Raw genomic sequence first — 14,568 nt, forward strand, 5'->3', positions numbered from 1 at the left:
TAAATTAGTTGTTTGAGTTTTCTCTCTCCTTTGTTAGCATGGCTAAGGTTCTGTACATTTTATTTATTTTTTCAAAGAACCAACTTTTTGTTCTGTCAATTTTTTCAATTGTTTCTTTTGTTTGAATTTCATTGATTTCAGTTCTGATTTTAATTATTTCCTGTCTTCTGCTTTTGATGTAGATTTGTTCTTCTTTTTCTAGGGCTTTGAGATGTAATGTTAAGTCATTTGTTGACTTTTTCTTCTTTTAAGGAATGAACTTCATGCAATGCACTCTTAGAACTGCTTTCATAGTGACCCAGAGATTTTGATATGTTGTATCTATGTTCTCATTCACCTCTAAAAAAATTTAATCTCCTCCTTGATGTCTTCAGCAACCCATTGTTCATTCAGTAGCATATTATTTAGTCTCCACGTGTTGGAGTGGATTTTTTCTTATTTTATCATTGATTTCTAATTTCATTCCATTATGATCTGAGAGAATTCAGGGTAGTATATCTACTTTTTTATATTTGCTAAGAGTTGCTTTGTGGCATAGTATATGCTGTATTTTAGAGAAGTACCCATGTGCTGCTGAGAAGAAAGAGTATTCTCTTGTTGAAGGATGAAATATTCTATATATGTCAGATAAGTCTAAGTTATTGATTATATATTGATTTCCATAGTTTCTTTGTTCAGCCTTTGAACTGAACAAATATATATAAAACTGAAATAGATGTGTTAAAGTTACCCTAAATTATTGTGTTGTGGTCTATTTGATTCTTGAACCTGGGAAGAGTTTGTTTGATGAATGTAGACGCTCTATTGTTTGGGGCATATATATTTATAATTGTTAAATCTTGTTGGTGTATGATTCCCTGGAGCAGTATGTAGTGTCCTTCTTTATCCTTTTTGATTGATTTTAGCTTGAAGTCTATTTTATTGATATGAGGATGGAAATCCCTGCTTGTTCTGCAGTTCATGAGAGTGATATTATTTTTCCTAACCCTTCACCTTCAGCCTGTGGATGCCTTTTCCTATGAGATGAGTCTCTTGGAGGCAGCATATTGTTGGGTCTTTTTTAAAATTCAATCTGCGAGTGTATAGCTTTGGATTAGTGAGTTTATTCCAGTAACATTCAGGGTTATTATTGAGACATGATCTGTATTCCCAACCATTTTTGTTAATTTTTGGTATTTAACGTGACTTGGTTTCTCCTCTGATTAGATTTTGCCTTAGTGTAATAGCTCTCTCTGCTGATTATCATCATTGTTTTTTAAATTTCCTCTTTGTGGAATACCTTGTTAGGTGCTGTTGAATCATTTCAGAAGCATTCTTCCTGGCATTGTCCACAGCTGTCATCCTAGCACTCTGTTCACTGGCGGTAGTCTCTTTTAGGGAGTAGTAGATAATGTTGGACAAATTGTATTCTTGATAATTTTGCAGCATATCAGCATCAATATCATCATAGATATTCATGCTCTCAGCACTTGCAATTGTATTAAGAGAAAAGATGGGCTTTTCTTCTGTCTTATAGGAGATTACAGACCTGAGTTAATTAAAGATGATAGAGCCTTCATCAAACTCATATCCAGAATTTAGTAATTCAAGAGCAATGACCGATGCATCTCCAAAAGTAGGGGGCTTTGTTCCCACGTCTTTGAATGTCACCAAAAACTGATCCAAATACGTCCTATGAAGTATGCCTTTGATTTTATCACCAACTCTAACAAGCATAACTTTTGTTCCAGCTGCCATGAGTGTAGGCACCTCACTTTTCATCTGTTTGGCAACCAAAGAATGAATAATACCACAAAGTCCTCGATCTGAGGACACACCAATAAGGAGGTGTTTCTTCTTGTCTTCAGGTTCCTTAATATCAGCTTTCTCATACAGAGCCAAAGATCCTATTCCATACACTCAAGCCGGTTTCAACTCCCTCTCAGCTCGGGCATATTTTGCTGCTGCTACCATTTTCATAGACTTGGTAATTTTCTGGATGTTTTTAATTGACTTTAGTCACCTGGTATTATCTTTCAGAGTTGCCATGTTTAAAACTTGGATCCATTGTGACTGCAATGCGCTGTCAGACAGCCCAATGATGCTCACGCAAGAGAACAAGGTGGTGGTACCAGTGTATTTGATTTTATTTGCAAGTATTTATTAAAGATTTTTGCATCTATGTTCATCAGGGATATTATTGGTCTATAATTTTCTTTTTGTTTATCAGGTTTGGTAGTGGGGTAATACTGGATTCTTAGAATGAATTGGAAATATTCCTTCCTTTTATATTTTAAGGAATAGTTTGAGGAGAATTGGAATTAGTTCTTCTTTAAACATCTGATAAAATTCAGTCTTCAGTCATGAATCTATTCATTCATGAGATTTTTTAAATTATCATTTTATACCTTAATTTTGTTTACTTATTTATTTTATGTGGTGCTGAGGATCAAATCCAGTGCCTCACACATACCAGGCAAGAACTCCACCACTGAGCCACAACTCCAGCCCCTCATGGGCTTTTCTTTATTGGAGACTTTATTACTGCTTCAATTTCATTGCTTATCTTTGATCTGTTTAAATTTTAAAATCTTCTTTGTTCAGTTATAGTTTTTCAAAATATTCCCTAACCTTCCTATGAATTTCAATGCTATCTATTGTAATATCACCATTTTTATTTCTACTTTTAATTATTTAACTCCCTTTCTTTTGGCTAGTTTTTCAATTTGGTTTACATTTTTAAGGAACCAACTCTTAATTTTATTGATCTTTTGTATTGTTCTTTTAGTCTGTATTTCATTTCTTTCTGCTCTGATAGTTACTATTTCTTTCCTTATATAGATTGTATTATTATTATTATATAGTCTTTGAGATGCATTGTTAGATTATTTATTTGTGATCTCTCCTTTTTTTTAAGTGTCAGGATTCATAGCTATAAACTTCCCTCCTAGTGCATCTTTCTCTGTATTCCACAGGTTCTGGTGTTTCCATTTTCAATTGATGCTAGAAATTTTTTAACTCTCCCCCTCTCCAATTTCTTCAAGGAGTAATTATTAATTCAAAAATGTATTGTTTAATACCTAGATGTTTGTGCAATCTGTACCTTCTCTTATTTTTCATTTCTAATTTCATTCCATTTTGATCTGATAAAATGAAAGAAGTTACTTCATTTTTTTGAATGCTTGAAGATTTCCTTTATGGACTAATATATGATCTGTTTTTGTAAAAAGTTCCATGTGTTGATGAAAACAATGTGGGTTCTACAGCTATTGGTTGTGATATTCCCTATATATCTGTTATGTCTATTTTATCTACATTATAATTTAACTTTGATGCTTCTTTCCTGATTTTTTTTTAAATCTGGAAGACAAATAATGAAGTATTGAAGTAACCTACTAATAGTCCATTGGGTTCTATCTCTCCCTTTATTCCCTGTAGTGTTTCTTTTATAAAATTGTGTGTTCCAAAGTTTGGTGCATATATAATTGTTATATATTTTGATGAATTGTTCCTTTTATCAATGTATAGTAACCTTTTTGTCTCTTTTAACTAATTTTGGCTTAAAATTTGTTTTTTTCAGATATGCATATAGCTATTCTTAATTGCTTTCTTCTTCCATTTACTTGGAATATTTCAGTTTTTGTTTGTGTTTGCCAGTAAGGTGAGTCTCTTGCATGCATTAGATGGTGGGTCTTATTTTTAATCCAATAAGTCCATCTTATGTAAATAGACTTTATGTACAGAATTATTATTAAAGTATGCACTTGCTCCTCCATTCTGTTGTTTTTCTTCTGGTTGTTTTGAATATTCTCTTTTCTTCTTTCTCTCTTATTCATTTCAGAACTTTGATGGCTTTCTGTTTTAATGTTAAAATTCTTTTTAATTCTCATTCACTTATCTATTCTTCTAGTGATATTTATTCTTACCTATACTCTATGTTTTTTTTTTCTTTTCTTCTTCTGCTGGGTATAGGATTTCCATAGGTATCTTCTCTAATGCTGATTTAGTGGTTTATGTTTATCATGAAAGGTCTTTATTTCTTCTTCAATTCTGAAAGATAACTTTTCTGGGTATAGTAATCTGGTTGGCAGTTATTTTCTTTAAGAACTTGAAATACATCATTTCATTCTCTCCTAAACTTTGTAGTTTCTGCTGAGAAATCTGCTATTATCCTGAAGAGTTTGCTTTTAAATATGACATTTTGCTTCTCCCTTGCAAATTTTATTATTATTTTTTTCTTTTTCCTGTACTTTTGGCAGTTTGACTATAATGTGGAGACATTATTTTCTGGACTTGTCTAAATACCTCCTATATCTTGATGTACATGCCAGCTTGAAGACTTGGGAAGTTTTATATTATTATTTCACTGCGTAGATTTTTTGTGCCTTCAACCTATAGCTCTTCTCTCGCATCTACTATGAACATGTATACATTTGGTCTTTTAATGATGTGCCAGAGATCTTGAATATTCTGTTGATTCCTAATTATTTTTTATTCATTACTGCCTAAATAATTCTTCAACTTTGTCTTTAAGCCCTATATTTGTTCTTTCATTTGTTCTAGTCTGCTGATAAGGCTTTCAACTAAGTTTTTTAATCTGACTTATTGAGCTTTTCATTTCCAAGGTTTTCATTTGTTTCCTTTTTGAAATCTCTATATCTTTATTTTATTGCTTATTTATGTACTGAATTGCCCTCCTTAACTCATTCAGATGTTTATTTGTGTGCTTTTAGAATTCATTGAGCTTTTTAAAGATCATTATTTTGAATTCTTTGTCCAGCTTCTCAACCATTTTGATATCTTTGAAATCAGTTGCTTGAAAATCATAGACTTTAGGAGATGTCATGTTGCTTCATTCTTTTCACATTTCTTGTGCTTCTATGTTGAGATATGCACAGCTATTCAGATGAATATCTCTTTGATTTTTATGTGAGAGCCTTCCTAGTAAGTGATCTTCTCTTGATGATGTGCCCTGGGATATTGATTTGTTGTGTTAGCTTTTCTATGTTGTTTACCATATGCCTGAAAAACAAGTTAGAGGAAGAAAAGTTTATTTTGGCTCATGTTTCAGAGGTTTAGTCCATGTTTGGCTGGTTCCATAGCTTTGGTCATCATGATGGAACATCATAGTGGAAGGCTATAATGGAGGAAAGCAGCTCAGGACACAGCAACCAGGAAGTAGAAAGATAGCTCCTCCTGCCAATATAAACCCCAAGGCACACTCCCAGTAACCTACATCCTCCAGCCACACCCTACAAGCCTACAGTTGCTGCATAGTTAATCAATATTAGTGGATTAATCCACTAATTAGCTTATACTACTCATAATCTAATCATTTCACCTCTGAAAATTCTTGCATTTTCTCACACATGAAATTTTGGGTGACCTAACATATAAAACATAACATACCACACCTAGCCCCAAAATCTCATGCCCATTTCACAATACATAATAGTTTTAGTCCATTTTCAAGAGTCCTCACAGTCTTAACAATTCCATCATTGCCCAAAAGTTCAATACCAAAATTTCATCTGAGACTCAAGCAAACTCTCAGCTATGAGAGTAAAAGTTCAAAAGCAAGTTACTTATATCCAATACATAATGACACTCAGTAAACATTTCCATTCCACAAGGGATTAATAGGGGTATATAGAGAAGAGATGGGACCAAAGAAAGACCAAAATTCAGGTGAGGAAACAAATTTTATATAAATCCATGTCCAGCATATAGGGCATGTGTCATTGTGATGTTTTATGCAAAGGTTTGTGCAGCTCTGCCTCTATGGCTTTGCTGGTTGCAGCCCACACGGCCTATCTCTTGGCTTATTTCTGCTCAATTTCTGTTGTTTTTCTCAGTAGATATCCCATGTTACTGGCATATCTTAATCTTGGGGGCCTCCACTGAAGCTTCAGCTTCCTGACCACATCTTCATGCATCATCCTCTAAGAAGCAGCCCAAAGGGACTGATCCTGCTACATTTTTCCAGGCCTTCCTTTGAAATCTTGGAGGAAGCCTCCATGACCCCCCAACTCCAATATCCTAAATTCTTGCACAATCAGTACCAAGTGGTTGATCCTAAGGCCTGTCATCATCTTGAGCAGTAGCCATGCCTCCTGGGACCCATTTCTTCCAGCCACATCCTACCTGTCTACAGTTACTACTCAGTTAATCCATGTGAATGTATTAATCCACTGATGAGGTTTCAACTCTCATAATCTAATCATTTCACCTCTGAAAATTCTTTCATTGTCTCACACATGAACTTTTGGGGAATATCTTATATCTAAATCATAACAATCACTGAGTTTAATTCCAATTGGACTTCATAGTTTAATTTCTCTGTCTTTGGCTGTGATTAGTGGGTTTTCATACACTGTGTACTGTGCCTGAGCCTGAAGGATTCTCTTTATCCATGGATCTCACAAGAGTGGGGTGCTTTTGTTAGTTCAGGTAAATGTGATTTAGATAGCAAATATAAGGGCTGCATCCTCTGTGTATACTACTCCAGTCTTGTCAGCAATCTATGATCCCATAGGATATGGGGGTGACCTTTGTTGAGGTCCTTTTTACATATAGTGTCCACAGCCTTTGAGTTATATTTCTCTGCAGTTGCTATAAGGTTCAACTTCTAGGAGTAGGACTTCAGGCCCTGTAGCTGTGACTACATGGGAGCTTCTGAATGACAAGGGGCTTTTATCTCCTTCATTCTTTAAATTTAAATATCTACCAAGTTTCAAGCAGGGTTAGATTATGAACTAGAGTAAGGTGTGGTTTCTCTGAGCTGAGCTGGGGGTGTACCTCACTGGCATACCACCTATCCAACATGCACAAAGTGACATGTTTGATGCCCAGAATCATAAGAAAAGAAGAAAACATTAACACCACCAGATATACATTTATATATATATATAATTATATTATAATTATTATTATAATATAATTATATATATAATTATTATAACATAATAATAACATATAATTGTATATAGTAATATATATAATTAAAGTAAAATAAAAGCAACCTCAACTACAACACCAAACAACAGAAAAGAAGGGGGCAAAAATAATACAGAATAAATTAAAAAGTTTTTAAAATAATAAAAAAATAAAATTAACTTTGTAAAAGGAGAAAAGTAAAGAAGATATTTTTTAATTTAAAAAAAAGAAAGTGGGAAAGCCAGGACATGATCAAAAATTAAAAAGAATAAAAATGTAGGAGAAGAAAAATCATGAAAAAAATATTAGGAGAAAATATAATCAAACAAAAAGCAGCATTAACAAAAACTTCATACAAATTAAAGATTTTTTTTCCCTTTTGAGGTGCTTGATTGTGCAGGCAAGAGTGAATGTTCATAGCCTATGCTGATCAGAAATGTTTTCTATGTTGTTATGTTTTAGATCTGGAATGCTCCCCAAAGTCCCATGTGTTCAGAGGTGGGCTTTGGGGAAGTGATCAGTTCTGACCTCATCAGAGGATTAATCTATTAATGGCTGAATGAACTACTGGGAAGTGGGGCCTAGTTGGAAGAAGCTAGTCATTGGTAGTGCACTAGAAAGGTTTATCTTCTCTCTGACCCCATACCCCCATCCTGCCTTCCAGCTGCCATGAGCTGAACAGTTTTATTCTTCACATCCTTATGCCATATTGTTCTCCTGCCTCACCTCAGGCTCACATCAATGGAGTCAGCCAACCATGGATGCAAACCTCTGAAATCACAAACAGAAATAAATATTTCTAAGTTGCTTTTGTCAGGTATTTTGATCACAGCAATAAAAAGCTGACGAACACACATGGCTTCTTAGGTTGTACACCCCTTGGAGAGAGCAAAGTCTGGGGGATATTCACCCCTTTTTCCTTCCTTTGTGGCATTCACCAAGCAACAAGCAGGAGTGGTTTGTGGCTGGAACCAGTTGGACCACTGCTTAGCTGTCCTACGTGCCAGACCAAGCTAGGGTGGAACTCAGAGCTCCCCAGGTAAAAATTGACTCGTGGGTTATTTAGGCTTCATATTCAGATAGTGGGGCAGGCACTGACACTGAAGTGTATCATCAAACTAACACAGAATGCGGAACTTGTCTAGCACATGTTCCCTCTGGTGGTCTTTGTGCTGTGAACTTGAAGGGGCAGGGCTGATACCAGGCACTGAAGAATCTTTTGTGTCGCACACTGAAGGCAGGAGCTGCTATAACGTCACAACTCTCTGTGCTGGAGGTAGGGAGCCCCATACTATCTATCACCTATGATGGTGTTCTGAGACAGCTACATGTGATGATGAAATCACATGTAACTGCTCATTCCCCTGGACTCCTGCATCTGGCTTTCTGAATCACCAATTTTAAAGGGGAAAGATCTTTCTTCCTTTATTTGTTGCAGTCCCATTTCTCGCTGTATAGAATGCTCAGCAGGTTTGTGTAAGAGGCTCTCTCCTGGGGACAAACTGAGTATCAAGGCATCTGCCTGTTCAGCCAGTGTAATAATATTGTGGTGGGAATCTGGAGGCAGGAAAATGCCTTTGACTCCTAGAGCACTAAGCTCAGACATGACCTTCTCAATATGACTCCCTGTTACAGCCACCATGAGAATAAGCTGGAAAGTACAGAGAATTTCTCAAGAGCTAGTTTGCTACGCAGATCCAAACTCTGTTATCTTAAAGGCACTATTTCTTGTGCTAGTGGTACTCAGTGGGATTCTCTCTCTTTCACCTCTACTTCTGTCCTCTGCCGTGCTGCCTTGTGCTCAGTGCTAGAGTGTTCTGTTTCACCCTCTGATCCACTATTCTAAGTCTTTGTGCATTATTAAACTTCAGTGTTCTCTCACAGTAACCCACGTTGATAGTCAGCTAATTCCAGTTGTTGGACTCTATCTTGTGGAGAAGCTGGCCTGGGCTTGGGCCTCTACTGGCCCTTTAGAATCCTCATTGTCATAAATTTTACAATAAGCTCTTTCTGTGTCTGCAATATATCTTTATCTTTCTGAGATTTTAAATGAATTATATTAAACCTACAGATAAATTTGAAGAGAACTGACATTTTCTATGCTAAGTCTTCTGATCCATGACAAACTATATCTCTTCAATTATTTAGGCTTTGCTGACATGTAGATTACAAAGATTTATTTTTAAACCTAGCTATTTTATAATCATTATAACTAGAAACTACTGAACATTTATACTCCTACAACACTTAAACATCATCATAGCCATGTGAGGTGGGTACTGTTTATCATTAGCCTAACTATACAAGAAAGAAAGAAGCTCAGATAGGTTAAGCAACTTGCTTTGTCACATACTCAGGAAAGGGTCAATCTCGGAATTCAATTCAGGACTGGTTCACATCATTTACTAAGACTTTCCACTCCATTAGCTTTTCTTCAGGTGCTGACCAGAAATTTCTTAGCAAAGGAATTTATACCAGTGTATAAATAAAGAGGGGAACTTGACTATAATAACTAGTCTCTTCAAAAAAGATAAATATCTTATCTCTCCTTTCTTGTTCTTGAACTTGAACAACAGTCCCTTTCCTGGAAATCATCAAGGCTGATGTTGAGTATGTGCCAAAGCTCTTGAAAATGCCTTCTTGGGAACCATGGAGTGAGTGGGGGTAGCAGAGGAAGGAATGATCAAACACAGTATTTCAATTTCCATGATTAGCTGGGATGGCTGGCAGAGCTTCCCACCCCAAGGACAATACTGCTTATCAATCTGCCCTTAAATGGATTCATGTGTGTGTAAAATCCATCTGACATTCTCCTTTTGCGACATGCTGGAATCATGGACCCTCTGGTGAGTCAGAAGGGGCTTTCGCAGCAGAGTAGGAAAAGTTACTTCATGCAATTGTTTTCCCCAGATGATTAAATTAAGCATATTTCCCTTGGAATTGGAATTTTCTTTTCATTTTTTTCAAATAAACAACACCAGGATTTTTTCTCCTTAATACTACACCACAGACAAAGGAGACATTTGACACAAACACTTTGGGAGCAGAACTTACTGTGTTTATTAGATTTTCCTTTGTTTTCTTGGTTAATCCAAATAAACATTTCCCTCCACTTTTAAAGGAAAAAATATCTGGGGCCAACTTTTTGAGGTTCTCTGCTCTCTTTTTCTATCTTTCTTTCCAACCTGTCATCCCACCTCCTGCATCTCACGATTTCTTTTTCTCCACAAGCTCTGCTATCCTTATTGTTTTTATTCTTTTACTTTCAGATAGATGTTGCAGAGAAAGGCACATGTCCCAGCTTTTTCAGTTCTTGTTTCTCCATAAATGGCCCCAATAACTATGCTTTATGCTATTCTGCTCAATAGACCCAAGTTTTGCCCTTATCTCCCTTCCCCAAAAATGCTATGACACTCTGCCAACTCATAGGCATTATTAGGCCATTTAACCCTCAAGGTATCAGATAAGGGAGTAGTTTCTTGACTTTTCCCCAGCAATTCAAAATCTGAAGGATTTTCATCATTTGATTCCTGGGTTTCTTTGAGCTATCTCCCTACTTTTCACCTGAGGGCTTTAGTCAGTTGAAAAAAGAAAAATAATTAAATCAGGGTCCTATGTCTAGTTGTCTGTCATTCAAATTCTGTTGAGGTGAAAAGACCTCTTTTTGGAAAGAAAATTGAGCCAGGCCAGAGCTGCCATTGAGCATTGATAAAGTAGACAGATGCCTCCTGGGTTCCAGTAGCCCATCTCTTCTACTTACTCACTGAGCCAGATATTTAGATCCCCTTCTCTCCCAATCACAGAAAAAAATGGCACATGAAGCATACCAACTCTCATTTTCCTAGAGAGGAAAATAGCCTGAGTAGTTATGATCAAAGAGAATGGAGGCAAGAGCTGAGGGATACAGGGTCGACATCCTACAGGTGGTTGGTGAAAAGGCACCTTGGGGCAAGAGGAAAACCTCAAGGAAAGGAAACTGAGATCTCTCAAAGACTAATAGTGGCCATATTGCAAATTTCCCCTGGCTCCCCTAATCAGTATCTAATCACAAATCTCCTGTTCTCCTTGGTTTGAATGTCATTCTCTGCCATGTTTAGGTAATTGTCAAAGAACTACTAGTATGTTCTGACCATTCTACATGTTGTAAATCTTATTTCTTTCATAAAGAAAAATTCATAAGAAACAATAACAAATAACTGAGTTGACCTTTAGCTGGAAGGATATTCTGGGTTCTGACAGCTGCAGGACAAGAAAACATATTCAGGACACCATTAGTCAATGTCCTCTTTGTGGCTCCAGAAATGTGCCTTCAAGTCACAGAATATGCTGATTGGCTAAACCACAGCAGCTAGTCTGGACTGAACCAGGATATAGCAGATACAAGCATTATGAGGTATTCATAACTTTAATGTTAGCTAATGTTGGCCATTTGTCTCTGTTCCTCCATTTATGGAAATAATGGGGCAGAAGGTAGCTAAACATACTTGGCAAGAAATAAGCTAAGAATGCAGAAATGAAATCTTGCTTGTGAAGAATGGAGGAAATGGAGCAAGAATAAGAGAAGCCTTCATACAGAAAAAATTCTCAGGACTCCATAAAGTGTCTCTAACTAGAGAAGAATTAAAAGACAAGTTCCAAGAAGTTTGAGGGGTAGATAACTCTGGTGATTGGGTAAGGCATGGTGAAAGACCAAGGCGTCTGGATCATTCTAGAAGGCAGAAGAGCCAGTCCGACCAGGGGCTACCTCCTAAAGAACAATTTGTCTTTGGAAGATATTCCAGTGTTTTGTTGAATGGAAATACACCCTGGATACACCAATTCCAGTAATGACCAATCAACATTTAAGAGCCTATGCTTGATCAGAATACTAAGATATTAAACCATGAACTCACAGCCCAGTGATAGAATTTCAATCACAACCCAAGACAGTCACTGCTCTCAGTCTTGGGCATTTATCAGTGAAAAAAGCAACATATTCTCTAGAGACAGATATGTGTTTACCCAAATTCTTTCCCTCCTTTCCCCAAGCAATAAGTAGACTACATTTCTCAGTCTTCATTGTGATTATAGGTGGTTATGTGATTGATTTCTAGCAAATAGAAAGTGAACAGAAGTGATGTGTTTGACTCATAGTCCTGACCCTTAAAAAACAACTAAGGTATATTATTCTCTCCATGTTCTCACATTAGTTGACTGGATTTAGATTCCCAAGGGAACCATGGAAGCCACATATAAAAGATGATAGCATCCCCGTTAGTATGGGTCCTGAATTATTGATCACATAACACTACCATCTGCCCATATCATCCCCATCTAGGGTATATGAGTGAAAAATAATTTTTATTTTCTTAAGCCATTGAGATTTTTTTATTTAATTCTTAGCCAAGTTAGCATTACCTTAACACCAAAATCAATGGCCCTTGCCTTTATGGAGGTTGCAGCACAGAGGATATACAGTAGAGGAGTTTCCAAAATCCTACGGAAACATAAAGGATGAAGGGACCAGTTGGTCTAGGGAAATAGAAGACCACAGACTGTTCAAGTAAGAGGAATCATGAAAGAGAAACATATTCCTCCAAAAGAATCAGTGAATCAGACTGAGAGTGGCATATGCAAAAACTACAATATTTGAATATGATTGAAGAATATGATTGAAGAGCAAAAGACAACAAAGTTGGGAAAGATTATGGGGGTTTAAGTACTGATGAGAAATAAAAACTGTCAGGCTACTGTATGGATATATGTCTGTGTGGGTTCCAGGGGTTCTAGCCATATTTAGAAACATCTGGAAGTTTGGAGAAGGCCCATATGAGACAGTCTCCTTCAGGATATCAATCCATGCCAATCCTTGGACAAGAAAACCAGAAGCCAGGAAATGAAGACTGTGAACTCAGCTCTTACTGTTGGTAAGTCTGATTCCCTGACCCAAACCCTGCCCTCTTCCCCTCAACATTCTCACCCACATCCACTTGGGAAGGAGCCCGGTGAGTGGTCTTGCCCTCACCCCTCCCATTTACAGAGGTTGCTCTTCTGGGCAACAATCCACAGACTGTGCTCTGCAGCTGTGGCCTGTGAACACCTTCCAGGATGAGATCTCCCAGGGGCCAGGAATTGAAGGGAAAGAGAAACCACCTGCATGTTCTGTTGTGTCTGATTAATTTCAAACGAATATTCCAATGTTTCAGATGTTCCTGGACAGCCCTCTAACATCCTGCAATTAACCTAAATGGATGTGCTCCATGCAGGAAGATGGAACGAGGGTGATTCTGATGTGAAGGATGAAGAATTAGTAAAACCATAAACTGAACTTTGAGATCACCCAGTTTAAATGCTTGTATAACAGATGAGAAAACTGAGGGTCAGGGAGGGGTCATGGTTTGTCTTACGTCAGAGTGAGTCAGTAGCACAGACAGGGCCTCCAGGTCTCAATTCCCAGCCCAGTGCTCTTTCCACTATACTAATCAAGCATCTAGACCAGTTGGAAGAAACATGTTGAAAGCTACTGATGAAGGAAATAGTGGGTGGTTCCAAGACAGGGAAGCTCAACATCCAGCCAAAATACAGGCAAGGGTCAGTCACATGCTTTCCGTTTATAGTCTTTCCACTGGGCTGTGTGTGTCTGGGAACAACAAGGAGAGGAAAAATTAATTTGATCTTGTGCCCAGTCTACTTTGTAGAGGAAGGAGGCAGTCACCTCTCATCTGATTTGAGGGGTCTGAGGAAGTTCTCCTGCCCCAGATGGTCTTCCTCATCAGCCTGCTATTTCAGGTAAGTACAGCCTTTCCTGGAGAGTGCCTTCAAACAAGCCATTGAAAGAAAATATTCTATGCAGTTTACAGCCACGAAAATAATATGAATTAGGTATAAATTTGATTTCTAGGAGTTCTTTCAATCTACATTGATAAAAGAAGCAAACTATATAAGCCAGGGACCCAACCAATTGACTGTGGAGTGCTCAGATTTCCTTAGAACTCTTTGTCCATCTGAAGAAAGTAATCCCTCTTTGGAGACCAACTATAGTAAGAAAATAGCCCAGAAACCAAGATGAGACCTATAAATCCAAGCTGCCTTATACTGTAAGATCCAGGGAGCTCTCTTGTTGTACTCTTTAGTCCTGCTCACTGCCTTTTTGATATCTTGATGGCCATGCCCTTGAACTCACTAAATAATCTTCTTTTCACCTATTTCTGCACCTAAGTCCATAGTGATCACTCCCATTCCTGATCCCTAAGGTTAACCTTGTGGGTGGAAGTTTGCAAAGCTTTTTCTCCCTGTAGCTTACAAAGTAAATAATACAGGTAATACCATGCTCCTTATTTTACAAATAAACAGCCTGTGGTTCAGAGAGATTAAGTAACTTGCACAAAGTCACATAAGCAATAGAAGTCATTGTTAAGTCAAACTGGAAACTGGAACCTAAGTATTCTTTGTGCCTCCAGATCTTTTCCTTGTTCTTTTTTTTAACACTATATTTCCCTTATCCACCAAGCATAAATTCATTGATAATTAGGTTGGTAGAAAAAGGGATTCCATGATCTCATAAGTATTTGCTTCTTTTTCAACTCCCTTACAGGATACTCTAGGTATATCAGCATAGTGGAGACTCTGAGAAGAAACTTGTATAATCCAGAGTTTTAAAAAAGGTATTAATTG

At 37.1% G+C, this 14,568-nt stretch overlaps 1 pseudogene; it reads right to left on the reverse strand.

Annotated features, from left to right (window-relative positions):
* Positions 1–1,245: 1,245 nt before the first annotated feature.
* On the reverse strand, positions 1,246–2,019 carry LOC113188470 (ATP synthase F(1) complex subunit gamma, mitochondrial pseudogene; annotated as a pseudogene).
* Positions 2,020–14,568: the final 12,549 nt, after the last annotated feature.

This window comes from Urocitellus parryii, chromosome X, assembly GCF_045843805.1.
Source record: "Urocitellus parryii isolate mUroPar1 chromosome X, mUroPar1.hap1, whole genome shotgun sequence".
NCBI lineage: Eukaryota > Metazoa > Chordata > Mammalia > Rodentia > Sciuridae > Urocitellus > Urocitellus parryii.